This window comes from Labrus bergylta, chromosome 8 (genome assembly GCF_963930695.1).
Source record: "Labrus bergylta chromosome 8, fLabBer1.1, whole genome shotgun sequence".
Classification (NCBI taxonomy): domain Eukaryota; kingdom Metazoa; phylum Chordata; class Actinopteri; order Labriformes; family Labridae; genus Labrus; species Labrus bergylta.
This window is the reverse complement of record NC_089202.1, coordinates 7550387-7566857: the sequence shown is the minus strand read 5'-3', so window position 1 is coordinate 7566857 and position 16471 is coordinate 7550387. Positions and strand designations below refer to the sequence as shown.

General features: G+C 39.8%; 1 protein-coding gene across 1 annotated transcript in view; it reads left to right on the top strand.

Moving 5' to 3' along the window:
- cdkal1 (CDK5 regulatory subunit associated protein 1-like 1) overlaps positions 1–16471 on the top strand; it is a 152426-nt gene that overhangs the window by 71326 nt on the left and 64629 nt on the right. The gene's annotated exons all lie outside the window — the stretch shown is intronic.

The window sequence follows — 16471 nt, the reverse complement described above, 5'->3', positions numbered from 1 at the left end:
AAATAAATATTTAAATATATATATATATATATTTTCTTACATATGTCCTGGTTTTTCGTCATCTCTGAACTAGGGGTAGACCGATTATCGGCCTCGCTGACATCCTGCATTTTGCTCATTAGCTGTGTCAGCGTTTAATTTACCGATCACAGACACAAATAAATATAAAGCGCCCTACTTTAGCTCTCCTGCAGGTGTGTCTTTCCCTCTGGGTCTGTTTTCACTCACCCACTCTGTCTCACCTATTGTCCCGCCCACCACACTACCTGATTGCTTAGGCGTCACACGAGTAATAGCCAATCAACACTGAAGCCTGGGTGCCACTGACATGCTGAGATGAGAGCATCTGCATCAGCAGCCTGGAGCAGGAGGAGAGTCTCCAGTTGAGCGTTCAAAGGCAGTCTTGTGTTGGAGTTTGTGAATTCTGAAGGATTTTCATTTTCACTGTGAATACATCGGTTCCCAACATCAGTTATCTGTGTCATGAACTGCTAATAATTGGTATCCATATCAGCCCTGAAAAACCAATATCTGTTAACCCCTACTCTGAACCTCATATTGATATTCTCTTGATTATTTGTGTCACTTGTAATGTACTCTTATTTTAGCCACAGGCTACATTCTTCCAAGTTAGTGTTTTGAGTTTTTTCTTTTTCTCTTGTAAACACTTAAAAGAAGGCCCCACACAGCGCTGTGTCTGTTTGTGTACGTGAGAGAGTCTTAAAGTGCTTTTACTGATTCATTTTTTCCCCCTGCTGGTGCAATCATGCAAACCACAACAGCTCAAGGTGAAAGTCGAAGCCCTGTGTGGTGTGTGTGTGTGTGTGTGTTCATGCTAATGACTCAGACATGCAGGTGTCTTTAAAAAGAGATTCTCACAATTAGTCCTTTGTTTCACCACATAAAGTTCACCTCAAAGTATGTGACAGACAGGAACCTTGTGCAGGTATGTGTGAGGTCAGAGCTTATCTGACTGACACACACGCAGCAGAAGACAAATGTATTTCTCTTTACAAACCGCTTCATGCCACAAACACAGCAGAGGTCATGAGGGGTCAAGTGCCTCTGGCCTTCCTTGTCAGGGAAATCCAGCACACATACAGACACACATCAGACCTCCTTCCTTCTGAACAACACATCTTGAACTCTATTATGAACCTTGAGCCATCTGTGAAAGGTAGCTGATGTTGCTATCTTTTTCTTATTTAGGTTTGAAAGTCGTCTCTGGTTTCTGTGCAACCAGACTCTGAAAATGTGGAGTGAGTAAAGTTGTCTGGTCACAAAATGCTTAGAAGTCAATACAGGGATTTGGTTCCTTCACAAAAATCGAATCCATACGTTTTTCATCTCTCAAAGATGACGGGCTTACGATAGAACAATGCTAAGAAATCTATGATGTGAAAAGTAAATCTAGTTACACTTAATTCAGTGAGTATTTGCAGTACCATGAACAAATCACTGCACTCAGAGAAAGGAAAAAAAGTCCATTTGTCACGCTGATGACCATACGACAGGTTATTCAAACGACTTGATTCGTTCCACACTTAGACATGTTGCAAGTTTAAAGGTCTCTTGAAGGTTGAGTGCCTAAATTATCTGTCACAGGAAGTCAATTCACACTTATCAAATCTGATGGCAATTCAGGGTTTCTGACTGTGTCCCTAATTGAAAGGTATAGATGAGCTGGTGGAAAAGAAATCGATTCCGCTTTGCTTCAGATTGTGCTCATTATGAAAGACAGACCGGTTAAGTCCAGCTATGGATGTGGTGCAGAAAGCCTACTGAAAAAAGTCTGTTTATTCTGCAGTGTTTTTTCCTCTTCCAGCAGGGTTTATGCCAGTATTTTAATATGATGTATAATGCCATTGTTGTCTTGTTTATTCATCATTCTGTCTATTTCACATGACAGTTTCTCAGTTTCCCTATATCCATGGAGAAATCTTATATTAAACATATTCTTCTCCAAATGGCGTAACTAATTTTCCAAGTTGTCATAACTGAATTGTTTCCTGCCGTGAATAATTCGAACAATCAGTAGAATAATTATTTCATTAAAACGATTAATTTGTCCTCGTCTGCCAAAACAGTCCATATTTTGTACACCCTCTTCTGTCTGGTTCTATCAATTAAAATCACATAATGAAGTGCAGTCTTTATGTAATCACGTATGGAGAAAATCCTGTTATGGTGGAATAAGTCTGTTACAGAGGGAGTGAACATGGTCGGAGGATTTTCCACAGTTGTTCTGTAGTTTGCCATTATATCTGAGCTGACTTTTTCTCAACTTCTCTCGAGGATTGTCTTTGATTCACTGGGGCCAAAGATGAAACGGCTAGAAAAGAAAAGCTCTGCGTTTGTGAGTTGGGGATTGGTTGTGCATGTGTGCAGGGGAGTATTAATGTTTAACTTTCGGGTAAGTAGGGTTGGGGGTGGGGTGGGGGATGGGGACTTAGCCATCGTGTTACAAGAAAAGGATAGATGATATTGAAGGGCCGGGATATGAGCAGCCCTCAGACCTTCTGTGGTTTCCTTCAGGGTGGTACGTTGGTTTCCCTGGAGGTTTTACGTCACTCTGACCCCGTTCAATCTGAGGCCATGGAGGTCCTTTTCTCACACTCAAACACACTCACTTAATCTCAAGTAGGGGAAGCAACAGTAATGCTGTCGGGCCAAAACCAGAGCACAATTCAGCACCTTTTTTTTTTTTTTTGGGAAGTATGCAAAATTTTTGTGGGCAAGTCTGGCTGCAACAGCCGTGGAGCTGTTACAGGTGTGGTCCCAAAGGAATGAAGACTTGGATAGGTCAACAGGTGATTAATCTGTGAGACCTCGGTAGCTGACTGGTACAATGACCCTTCACCTCCAGCCTGACCCCTGGGAACCCATCACTCCCCCTCTAATCTCCATAAGAGCATTTGGTTACCAACTGACTCATTTCACCACATTGCCTCATTGGTTGAAGCCATTATACGTCAGAGATATTGTGGGGGCTTTTTGTTTTAACATGGTTTGTGTTGATTTAATGTTCAGATATATATGAAATCAGTCAAACCTTTCACACAACTATTTTTACTAAACACCAAAGCAATACTGATTCATCTCCTTCTCCCACTCTTAAAATGTTGAACCTGATCAACCTCTTGTAAAGTGCAAAGGCATTCTTAGAAGTGCACCTGACTTCATTTTATGATCTTCAATTACTTGAAACGTTTAGTTTTTATAATGCCTTGATTGTTGCTAAAAGACCTTAGGGGAAAGAGTAATTTGTGAATTCTTTTTTTCTTTTTCCAAAACGTAATTTTATTCCAAAATGATCACTTAGATGACACAAACAGCAACTAAAGGCAGGGCTGTCTTTGGATGCTCTCTGGAATTTTTTTAGCACATTATAAATGCAACATAAAGTATAGGTCTGATCTGAGGAACAGAACATTTTGGCCACTATTTTTTCATTGCAAATCCAATCCAATCCAATTCACTGCAGCCATTATTACCTTTGGGTTCTACATTTCTACATGGAAAGAGTTGGGCAAGCATTTCTCTGATTGAATTTGGCTCTCATTGTTGTATTGGTGTTGTTGTTAGAGCTATATTATTATTGTATAGACAATTTTGTAGCTACTAAAGAAAAAGAAACATGAGTTCAGAGGTTTGGTCCTGCACTGAGAATATCCTTATACAGAAGAAAAAACCCTGACAGAGAAAACAGTTTCTCATTGCTTGTTAAGTCTTCCTTGTATTCGAGGTGCCTATTAGTGTTGATAGTGTGTTGCAATGTCCCGTGTGTTGGCAGAGAGACGCCGTGACTGTTGATAGAACATGTTGATGATAAACTCTCTGTCTCTGTGTATTTGCTGTGTGTGTGTGCGTGTGTCTCAGTCTCTTGAGTATAGATGCTGTTCCTCTCCAAACAAACAGCTCCAAGACACTTAAGTTTGTGTACTGTCTACTTTGTGTGTGTGAGTGTGTACATGTGTTAGTCATCTTTATTAGTCACGAGGAGTGACAGGGTTATATCCAACCTCCCTGGGTTACCGCAGGACACATGCATCAGTGGCGTGACTGCACTTTGTGTGTGTGTGTGTGTGTGTGTGTGTGTGTGTGTGTGTTCAGATTGTGTGGAGCCAGTCTCTGGGTCTGTTTGTTGTTGAAGACATACCTTCATTAGTTAACACACATGCACTCACACACTTAAGGTTTTAGGTATCAGCCGGGGCTAATGTTCCCCTGGAACAGTTAGTGGGAGGAGTAGAAGCTCCCTGAGGGCAAAAAAAACAGAAAGAGATAAGACAAGTGAGGGGAAAAAAAGAGAGGCGGGAAGAGAGACAGGTTTGCCGCGATAACCTGCCATACTGGTGGGACTTGTCAACAATTGACTCCCGCCTTTCCTCCTCTCCTTCCCCTCCAGCTGATGATTCAGCAGGTAAAGTAAATGAAGCAGTCAGGGTTTCTATGTGTTCTGACTCTCTGTCTTTGATTTGAAACCCACATTTAACCGCACAGTTCGGAAAAAAACATGTACACCAGGGTTTAGTCATCACAGGCACAGGGATTGTCTTTCCCTTACCACACGCACACTTCAAGTCTTTCACATCTGAGTCGAAGACATTCAGAAACATCTTTACTGAAGTAAAAAATTAGTATTGATAATTATATATAATTAATTGGCCTTAACTTTTTCATCAAAAAAACAAAACAAAAGTGGTTATACATGCCCACAGTGGAAGTTTGACTAAATAATTGAAAAGTGGGAATGATAGCAACATTTTCAGACCGTCTACTATGAGAGACATTCAGAAAGAGCCACTCATCTAGCCTATTGTTATTTATCATTATGTAACTTGTATAATCTCATTAGTTCTGCTGAAGCAGCACAGTTTTGACTTAATATGTCACTGCTGACGAGAAGCAAAACTGAGCAGCAATCCTTACCATAACTGAATTTCTTTTTTTTAATTTGACCTTCATGGTGTCTGTACATCCTTAGAGTTTAGTTGTTATACTCTGCTGGCTGTTTTCACAGCGTCAAAAGCCAAGTAAAAAATTAATGATTTTCTTTAAACTATGAAACAGTGATTTTCAGAAGTTAGCTGCCTTATTTGTTTGGACAGTTGAATGTATTTCATGTGGTACCATTTATATCTGTTTGGTCAATAGGGCTGTACTTGTTATAGAAACTTGACACTATGTTCACATTGGGCTTGTTTTATTTTCAGGACAATGTTGATCATGGCCCGACCGATATGGGATTTGTGGGGCCAGTACCGATATAGATATAGATATACACATTTATTGCGTTGATTGCTCAAATGCAGTTATCAAACACTTGTGGAAAAGATATACAGAATAACGAAGACAAGATGGTCACTCAACTGGAAGTAACTGTGCATGTAGGTGCATCACTGCGTGACACTGTGGAGAGTGATAATGTTTCCTGTAATCTTTATAGCACTCTGCTAGTGAAAGAGAACTGCTATGAAACTCAAATGAAATGCTATTTGACTGGTGAATAAAATGAGTCGATAGTTACCTGATTCGCTCATATCGGCCAATAATATCAGCTGGCTGATTAATCGGTGGGGCTCTAATGTTGATACATCAATCCCAGCCCATATTAAGCTCTTAAAGAGGAAAGTCAGTCACCAGTGCGTTTTGTATAAAGATTTCTCTGGTTTGAAAAGTATTCTTTTTTTAATCAACATCACAGATGGCTAAGGGAATACTTGTTATCAGTTAAACCTTCTGTTTGTTTATGCTCTCAGCTGTTTGTGAGTGTTTGTGTGTAGAGGTGATTAAATCCAGGAAGCCAAAGCAGTGAAAAAGGGAGGGAGCCTTCCTGCCTTCATACCTGGCTGTGTTTGTCAATAAGTCTAACACTGTGAATTGGCTCAGTTTAAACAACAGGAAACAGGGAGAGAACGAGTCATTAACTTCACAACAAGCTGAAGTGTGTGTGTGTGTGTGTGTGTGTGTGTGTGTGTGTGTGTGTGTGTGTGTGTGTGTGTGTGTGTGTGTGTGTGTGTGTGTGTGTGTGTGTGTGTGTGTGTGTGTGTGTGTGTGTGTGTGTGTGTGTGTGTGTGTGTGTGTGTGTGTGTGTGTGTGTGTGTGTGTGTGTGTGTGTGTGTGTGTGTGTGTGTGTGTGTGTGTTCGTGTGTGTTCGTGCTCTAGAGAAAGAGAAAAGGCTTGAAGATAATGACTCTTGGCAGTTCCTAGCACATCCCCATCTTATTGACACTTCGTCTGGATTAAACCATATTTCCTTTCCACAAGCCACAGACATGCACCTTCAGACACACACACACGCACCCAAGATAGATACAGCTTAACTTTAATTACAGGAGTCAAGTTTTCCTTCATTAAGTAGTGTTAATTTGTCATTAGGCCTCCCAGACCACATTACCTCTCCTTCCTCTCCTTCCTGTCTTTAGAGAGAAAGGAACACAGACAAACACAGGAGCACGAGGTGTGTATTGTGTGCAAGAGGGAAGGAGGGAGAAAAACAGAGATTGATTGATAGTAATGACACTTGCATAAGCGTGTTTGTGTGCACCTTTAAAACATGTCAGAACAACAGTGAAGCTCTACCCCTGCTAGTGGTCACAAAGAGCAGGTGTCATAAACGGACCAGCCCGTACAAGCTCCCTAATTTAGAAACAACACGGTGTTGATCTCTTTAACTGAAAATAAGATCTACATTTGTGTTTCTTATCAGAGATTATATTATTCAAATGCAGTCAGTCAGACATCACTGAAGGGGTCATTGAGTATTGTTCCTCACTAACTGATTGTAGTTTGTCAATGAAATGCTTTAATGTGGGTTTGACTCATGAGCCTCAAGGTTATCTGTAATGCTGAAGGACTGAGGTTATGTTTGAGTTCCTAACAGTTTCCTCTGGTTTTTCACAATTTCTCTATTTGCTTAAAAGGTGAACTGGTGTTTGTTTTTCTTCTTCTCTCAAACAAATCCTATTTGTACACTAGTATGGGAAAGTCCAAAACTTGTTTCCCACCTTCAGCATAGGAGAGCTACAAACTGAAACCGAAGGAGATTAGATTCCCCTGCAGACTCAGACTGTTTGTTCTCATGCTGTTCAATTCAATTTTTCTACTTTTGATTTTATAAACAAAACTTTCAACACTTGTTCAGGGAACTTTTTGTTTTGTTACAATTTTTGCCACTTACAAATTACATTTTGCTTCATAAAATAACCATGAAAAAATTCATTATCATTGATACATTCCAAAGCAACAGACGCTAGCCATAGGTTTGAAAAGATGGCCAGCCATTTGTGTGTAGGTATTGACAAAGTTTACTCAGCAATGTTACAAGATATGGATGAAACCTTCATCTTCACAGGGATGCTTGACAGGCGACACAACTCTGATAACCTCTCACTTGTAGAATGGAAAAATTCAAGTAGCAAGCCAGCAGAAGTGTTAACTTTCCATATGGTTGCAGTCTCTGAGTGCACACACATGCCCACATGCAATGTCTGCTGATACTCAGGTACTGTACGTCAAGAACACAATCATGTCTGACTCACCTTTTAGTCTCTGTCTCACTCTCTCTCTCCCTCATCTTGCTAGTCAGAGCTTGTTTTTAAACACACAGTTTCACTTACAGTTGTCAGAACTGTGTCTGTGTGTGTGTGTGTGTGTGTGTGTGTGTGTGTGTGTGTCTGTGTGTGTCTGTGTGTGTGTGTTACTAAATTACTGCACATTGTTGTCTTCACAGAGGGAAATATGCCGCCAAAACTAACCTGATACAGTTTCAGTTAGTTGAACTACAGTTACATATCCGTCACATGGCAGGTGTGTAACTTCAGTCAGGCAGACTCTGAGAGGGACGCTTCTGTTTGTGCAAAGATTAAACTACAACTAGAACCTTTGTGTGTTTGTATTTTGAACAGTTCAGATTTTCTTAGCTCCTTAGTAACAAGCATCATGTGACATGAAAGGGGTGGGGAGACTTACACATAGAAAAGTTTATAAAGGTTGTCCTCCTTACTCACTAAAGCCATGATTTCATGATCATGTGCAGATCCTTACCTTTTTTACAAATGCTATGCTCTGTTCTATTCATAGATTGCATGGTCGATTTGTCCAATTTATCATGAAGTCTTTGGTAAAGGGGATGAACCTTTTAATGTTGAAATAATCTTCTCTATATCAAATGATTTTCTTCAATCGTGTTGTTTTGATCGATGTTTTATAAAATCTGTCAAAGTCGCCTTGATGAAGCTGATTTTCCTGGAGAGATCATACATCAGAGGGGCGCTAATTGATTCTTTCCTGACAGGTTCTTCCTCTCTCTCTCTCTCTGAAGAAAAGCCCAGATGATGCTGTTCTTGGACTCTTGTGACTTTCAGCTTAATGATTCATAAAATGATTAGTTAGTTAAAAATAATTAGTCATTACGGATCTCGTAGTTTCATGCTTCCTATTTAATTCTCTGAACATCGTTAAGCGAATGAGCTTGTCTAAACTGGTGGTAAAAAACACCTTTAACCAGGACACATATTCATCATTACTGGTGATACTGTGCCTAAAAATGACTTCAGTGGTCCTTTCAACTTCTATGTCTTCACAGAAAGGTAGATCCTTCTCACATGGCGAAGCTTTCTTTTTAATTCTGACATTTTCAGCAGTGTTTGAACATCTTACTCGATTAAAAAAAAAAAATCTCCCCTTATAAAGAAAAAGATCAAAGACAGACATGTGCGATGACTTGTTTCATCACTTTGTGACATTTACACCACCTCTGGCTCACTGTGGCCGAGCAGCTTAATAGACCGAGCACAAAAAAATCCTGTACTTAAAGCAGGCCCACCGTTCATTTGATTCAGGTAAAGTTTTAATGTCCATCATTTATCCAGTGCTTTGATGTTATCCATATCTGAGAGGGTCAGGTCGACACTGCAGGATGGGATGATGAATCACACTCTGCCCGTATGTCAATGAAGGTTGGATTAAATTGAAATCAAGTGCAAAAGGACTGTCCATTTAACGCCTGGCTACACAGTCACCAGTGTCATGCCTTTGCACTGCAGCCCTCTCAGGCTCACATTTATGTGTGTGTGTCGAGGTGTGTATCTATGTGTGTGAGTGGATGGATTTGTGATGTGCGCCCCCTATTACTCCTCCCTCAGACTAATGAAGTGTGTGTGTGTGTGTGTGTGTGTGTGTGTGTGTGTGTGTGTGTGTGTGTGTGTGTGTGTGTGTGTGTGTGTGTGTGTGTGTGTGTGTGTGTGTGTGTGTGTGTGTGTGTGTGTGTGTGTGTGTGTGTGTGTGTGTGTGTGTGTGTGTGTGTGTGTGTGTGTGTGTGTGTGTGTGTGTGTGTGTGTGTGTGTGTGTGTGTGTGTTCTCATTACCCTTCTCCGGGGCTAATGAAGAATGTGTGTGTCTGCATGTGTAAGTGTGTGTGTTAAATTGAACTGCAGTTCTGCTCTGCTGTGTTCGGGCTGTTTCATTAAATGATAAAGTTTACTGATGACTCCAGAGGGATCATTATTTACTCGGCTCTCCATTCATTCCACAGCAGCAGCCTCGATCTTTACAAATGACCCGCTCTGCAGAGAGACAGAGGTTATTTTGCACCGCAGGTTTCCAAACAAATGACTCGGTATTCACTTAGCAGACTAACTGCACAACCGGTGTGTTTGCAAATCCTTTTTAGACTTCCATCCAGCTTCACTTGTTTTCTTATTTTCAAATACATTTCTACCTAGAAAAACACCCACACTGTAAACATGAGCAACCAATATTTTAAATGGCTCTCCCTTTCTTAATATTCACAACTCAAACACAGCTTACTAATTCCTGATGAATAACAGCTAATGAGAAGATGATTAAGGGAAGGAGATGACAAAGTTTGATACTATGGATTAAGACTGTTTACCAAACAATACTGTCATGGCTTATTATATTTAACACAGCACGGCCTTCTCATGTGTTTGTTCATGTGTTGGATTTTCACCTAAGTGAAACTCGATTAAAACAGATAACATTCTCATATCTCCACTTTCTAAACCCACACGATAGACTTGGAGAACAGATTGATTTATGAGGGGAAATGAGTCAGAAATGCAGCTGGAGGGAGTTTTTCCAGCAGTTTGCTATCTCCCCCTCTAAGGCTAACTGAGGCCGCGACCTGTCTCATTCACTCTCTCAACCAATCATTTATCTGTCACCTCTCAACTACTACACCTAAGGATACCAGGATTCAACTATCAGCTTTTCTCACATAGTCATTGCACTTGTTTCAGCTTTTTTTGATTGATCTGAAGAATAATGGAAGCTGCAAAGCGGATTCTCAATTCATTAAATCTAGTTATTTTTTTATTTTAACCTCAACAAACAAAAAGTATGAACCTCTGCCAGTACTTAGAGTTTAGCAGCCTTGAATTGCTATCTTACTCTGTTTTCTATGCAAGAAAAAAATATTTCTGTACTTTAAATTGTCCTTGAATTTTTATTTTGATCCTATTTTCCACAAAGTGATCAGGCTTCAGCAATCTGCACACAAACCCTCTTTTACAATTCAATCTTTGAATGCTGTGTTTTTAGTTAAAGTTACTTTAATTTAGGTATCAAAAGTCATTTTCAAGTTATCAAGTCAAGTGATGGTGAGAATCATCGTTTGGCTGTATAGCTTTAAAAGGTTTAAAAATCCTCCTGATGTCTGTCCAGTCACCTGGCACTTCTTTACTTTACTACCATTTCTAATACTCCCTGTCTTCATCCTGATGGTGGAAGTGTTTGAGGAAAGTGAGTGATAAACAAGCAGACCTGTCTCTCTCTCTCTCTCTCTCTCTCTCTCTCTCTCTCTCTCTCTCTCTCTCTCTCTCTCTCTCTCTCTCTCTCTCTCTCTCTCTCTCTCTCTCTCTCTCTCTCTCCTCCTGTAAATTGAGCTGCTACATGACAGTGCCATTACCTTTAGCTGCCACAGCTAAATCACACACTTAAGTGTCTGAGTGATTACTTACACTCCTCGCAAGGGTCCTTATTCTTCACCCTCTCTTAGGCCTCTTCTGTCTCGCTTTAAGGAAGGAATCATTTTCCCTTAGATTTATAAAAATTGTGTGAATGGGATTTTTTTTATATTTGGCTACCTTACATAATGATGCCCATTATAAAAATGGAAGAACCTCGCACCAAGCAACTATTGAAAAAACATCTAGATAAAAACTAAAGAGAAACTAAAGCAACACAAATGTTGATGATGAACCATGAAAGAGCTGACTTGGATGACACGATGAAAAAGACAACATAAAAAAATCTGAGCGTCGATGAAGTTGATCCATTTGATTCTCAGACAGCATTCAAGCATTTGATGTTTCCCATTTGCGTTAAATCTTGTGACATTTCTGCAGACAAAGAGATGTGTGACCCTTTGAACCCTGCCGTAGCTCTTCTTGTGTTTGCAGAGGGGTTTGATGATAGAAACAAGTCAGTTTGGTGGCTGATGTTTTTCGTTTTAAGAATATTACTATTTAGGGTCAAGTTCATTTCACAAGAAATCTAATGCTTGGAGGTTTTCATATTTTCAGGGCCAACTACACAGTTTAGACAATTATTTTAGTGTGACCCTGTAACTGTTCATGGCCTCTGTGGCTCACTGGGACAATTTTAAAATACAGTATCGTAATGCAGAAACAACTTTTTGCTGCATTGCACTTCAGAGGTGGTTTGATGTGATTTTGTTCAACTATTAAACAAAGAACTGTCTGCAAATGTAATTCTTGATTATAAGTTTTTATTTATTTTTTTCATTTTACAATTAACAGGCACCCTATCAAACGTACATTGTAGACAGACGATGAAAAATACAAGATCAACAGTAGATTTATGATTTTGGCTGAGGGGTCAAAGAAATGATATAACTTGTTTCGACCTTTAGTAATATCCGATGATGACAGTCGTATTGGATTGGACAGATGGTTTCATCACAAAATAACCCGCTGCTCATTCTCTCATAAACATTGATTACGTATGACTTGAACATCATTTTCACATAATATGTCGCGGCTCTGTAATCTTCAGACTTCAGTCCTTGTAGAATTTCTTTTCAGTCCCTTCCCAGCTGCTGCTGCTCTCTCTCCGCTGCACACCATCACACATTACACAAGAGCCATCAGCTTACATGTTAATGTGATTTTATTTTGGAGTTCAGTTTTCCTCATGATAGAAGCTTTCCAAACTTTTTTTTTTTTTTACATTTGACAGCAAATCTCCCCACAGCACATCTCTTTTGTATCTTCATCTCTTTCTCCCTTCCCTTATCCCCGTCTCTCTCTCTCTTCTCTCTCTCTCTCTCTCTCTCTCTCTCTCTCTCTCTCTCTCTCTCTGTCCACAGCAGCCCCTGTGTGCTGCACATTATCATTTCAGAGAACACACACGCACATGCACACACATGCACTGCAGCACAGATGGGGTAGCATGGTCTCTTTCTGACAGATAAATAGGTAAATATTTACCTCTCCAGATTGTCTTTCTTCCATCCTCATCCCTCCATCCCTCCATCCATCTCTTTCCTCTCTACACCTCCATTTCACACTTTTTATTTTCTTCTTGCTGTCGTTTTTTTCAGGGTTCTTCGTCCGTCCCAATAGTCTCGCCTTCATCTTATCGTGCGGGCCGCTCACAGGCATCTGTTGTGCAAACACTCTCACACACACGCTCTTATTTTGAATATATAATGAAGTAGATTGCTTTGTATATAAAACTCACATATGTATGCATGTAGGAGAGCCTCAGCAAACAAAGAGTTGATCATAATTGTGCCGCAGACAATGGCATGTTTTATGAAGCTTAATTCAGCCCATTGAGGCAGATGGGGGCCTGATGTGTGCTTATCTTGAGTTTTAATTAAAAGACTTTAGTCTCCGATGAACACACTCTCTGTGTAAATGCTAAATCAGATTGGTTGCACACTTTGGCTAATGGAGGTGACTGTCTACAGGGATGTGCTCTCTCTGCCTCCGTGGGGCAGCGCGAGAAATGACAGGAACAAAGCACACATGAAAACACACACCTATTTCCCCTCCCTATTATCTCTTTGATTTAGGGGCTTTGGGGCTGTTGTGTCTTTTTATTCTAAAGTGCAGGAATAATGATGGGGTTAGTGACTGACTGCTGGTCGTTGATAAAAACGGCTCTATTCTCATCCTGTCTCTCATCATACTGAAGTGTACGTCACAGGTTCTCATAGTGTCGGTTTACTTTCCATTAAAACTGATCATTCATCACAGACATTATCAAACAGATATCCAATTAAATGCAGCCTCTATAAACAGACATTTTAAGACGCTAATAAGAGAGAAGGTAGAGGTGATGAGCCACCTTTTCCTGTGCATATCTGTTTTTCAGTATCGTGTGTAATTTCTGTATTATATGAAACGGAATAACTGTGATTCGCCCTCTCTTTTTTCCTTTTTCCTCCATGCCTGACATAACAGATCATGTCTCTCCACTCCGTCTGTTTATCTCCTCTCCACACACCAGAGAGACTCATCTTGCTCTGTCAGTGTTTCTGTTACTCTGCATTGAATTCTCAATGCATTTGTTAGATAACTGCCATTTGTTTATAAGGACAAAAAAAACAAACATTTGTGTATCATGAGACATGGCATGTTTTTAATGTTACAATTCCTGACAGAATGTAGACATTTAAATATATCTTTATAGTTTTGCCAACATTAGCTGTCAGAAATCCAGTTCTAGCTCCACTGAACAATGAGTCAAAACAATGAATATATGTCAGATCAGGAATTAAAATGAGATGAAAAACAGGATGGATGTAAATTGGAGCATAGACCGGGTTCATAACATCCAGACTAAATCGACCTGAGCCCGTGCACGTTATCGTCCAGGCCCGTATCGTCCCATCTCATTATCTGTACTTATGGCCTGAGCGCAATTAAAACACAACTTTTTTAATATAATGTTGCTTTATAATTAAAGTTTTAAATCATTTGAATGACAAAAATCTGTTCAGATGAGATCATAATGAGTGCAACATGGAAGTATGTACAGTATATTTGTAAAAACATGAGGATCCCTAAAACACAGATTAAAACAAACAATTATTACAAACTGTCTGCTCGCCTCCTAGTCTGTTTGAAGATTCTAAACATTGAGCTCTCAGTGTGAGTGTATCTGTACACTTAGTGTTGGATCTCCGTGTCTGTGTGTGTTTTAACGCCTGCTACCAAGCATGACTGCCAACCGTCTGGCTATCTGACCCGCTGCCTGGCTCCGACCTGTCTTCCACCTTTCCCCTTTGGATAATTTGCTCATACAAACTGCTTCCCTGTGGCCGAAACCTGCTGCTTCACAGATCACGTCCCCTGTCGACTGCTACGTGATACTATTTCCCTTTGTTGAACTTTGTGTGTGAGCATGTTACTCCAGCTCCAAGCTCTACTGTTTATGGTTTCCGTTCGCTTACCTAGAGTCCTTTTTATATAAGAACGACCTTGCTCAGACCGACCAGGGCAATGTCGAGCACGTTGTCGAGCATGTTTTTATCAGAAGTTCACTCCAAGTTGGACATGTTTTAAAGATTTTAAAAAAGCCCTCTTTCTTCATTGGTTTAATTGAAAGCAAGTTGAGCTGACATAATCCATCTTCTTACTTGAATTTTCTCCATCTCCGTGTCTTTCTTTTCCTCACTCTGTTTTTGAAAGGTGAACAATAACAAGATCCATTTCTCCTCTCTCATTTTAACAAGCAAGAATACCAACGCCGCTCATGTTCATTAGTATCACACATGACACCTCCATCACCCTTAGATCTGGGAGAGACAGAGGTGTCAGAATGACTGTGTGCGCGGATGTTTTTTGTTCCCTCTCAGCCCTCACCTTAAGAAAATCCGCAAAAGCCAATTCACACTCGTCTCTCTCACAGCTCTTTGCCTCCATATTCTATCTCCATGTGTTATTTTCCAACCTTGGCCTGCATTCAACTTTTTTTTTGCCAGCAAAGGTGTAAATTTTAGTAGTACTGTTGCGTGAAAGAAAAGGACACACTTGCTTCGTTAAATATATACCTCTGCACCACAACTACCACCAAAGGGGCCACAGCTAATAAGATAAACAAGCCTTGGGGAAATGAAAAATACAGTTATCTTTTGAGGCCAGAATTATTTTAGCTTTTTTATCCATTGCTAATTTTATTTAACCCTCCCCCCCCCACTTCCTTTAATGAAATAGCTTGGGGTAGAACATATAGGATGATATTTTATTCTCCTGTGAAAAGATCAACAAATTAACCGAGTTCATTGAAACTTCTGTTTCATCACTGTAAAAGAAGAATGTTTTTGTGATTACATCTCATTGGCTGATGTGCCTTTGGATTGAATAAATGTAATTTACTGATGAACATAATTTGACCTGTTGGGGAACCTTGGTTCTAAAAAACGGAGCGATATTTTCACACATTCAGGGCTCCTTACTTGAATAATTATTATGGAAAGCCCACAGGCTGCAAAAAAGTCATTTGTTTACTTAACAAACTAAAAAATTAAAACAGTGTATTTTATGTTAAATACTCAAAGGGCCACTGCTGGAGGGCTTTCAAATATAAAATTATTCATGTATTCATCTATTTAACCATTCATTCCTCAGATTTTTGATTTTAATTTATTTTGTTTTTACTTGTCCAAAGGGTAGTCATCAGGCAGATCTGTGAGGTCAAGGATGCCTCTGCCTTTAGGCTATTGGTTAATATTAATGACCAATCGGAAGCCATCAATAGGTCAGAGGTTATCAGCGAGTTGCAGATGCAGGAAGTTAATGTCATTAAAGATGCATCATGTTGTCGATTGCAGAGAAAATGTCCTTTCCACTCTTTTCTTATGTCTTTCTTGTTGTTGGACTGGAAAGTGCTTATTTGTCTTTTCATTTAGGCCCTTTAACAACAAACTGTAGATACTTTAAATTTGGTTTTAGTGCTGTTTGTTTTGCATCACCACGTCTACAGCCAGGCACTCATTGACAAGAGGGAATAGTGATATTGAATAGCAGCATCAGAGGTGAGATGCTTTCAAACACAGTGGTTAGGAAAGGACGACAGAGAGAGGCACCAATAAAGATTAAGTGAAGCAGTGAACTGAAAGTAGCAACCTCAGTTACTAGTGATTAATAGTTTATTCAGTCACTACAGTCTTCCTCCATCATTCCATCCAAAGCTCTACACACAAAATCTGTAAAACAATGTGCTACTGAAGACAAACTGGGATCTAGTAGCAGACCCTGCTGCTATATAAAACTCAATTTTACACTTACAGGCTTCAGTGTCCTACCTATAATACTCAATTTAGTTTTTCAGGGTTTAAAGACGTCAATGGCATTGCTTTTTTGAAATGAGAATGATTCCCAATTGTTTACAAATTCTATACCATTCCCATTCTAGGAGAAAAAGGTCAGTGGATCCTCATCTGTGCTTCTCATGATACTATTCTGAATAAAGT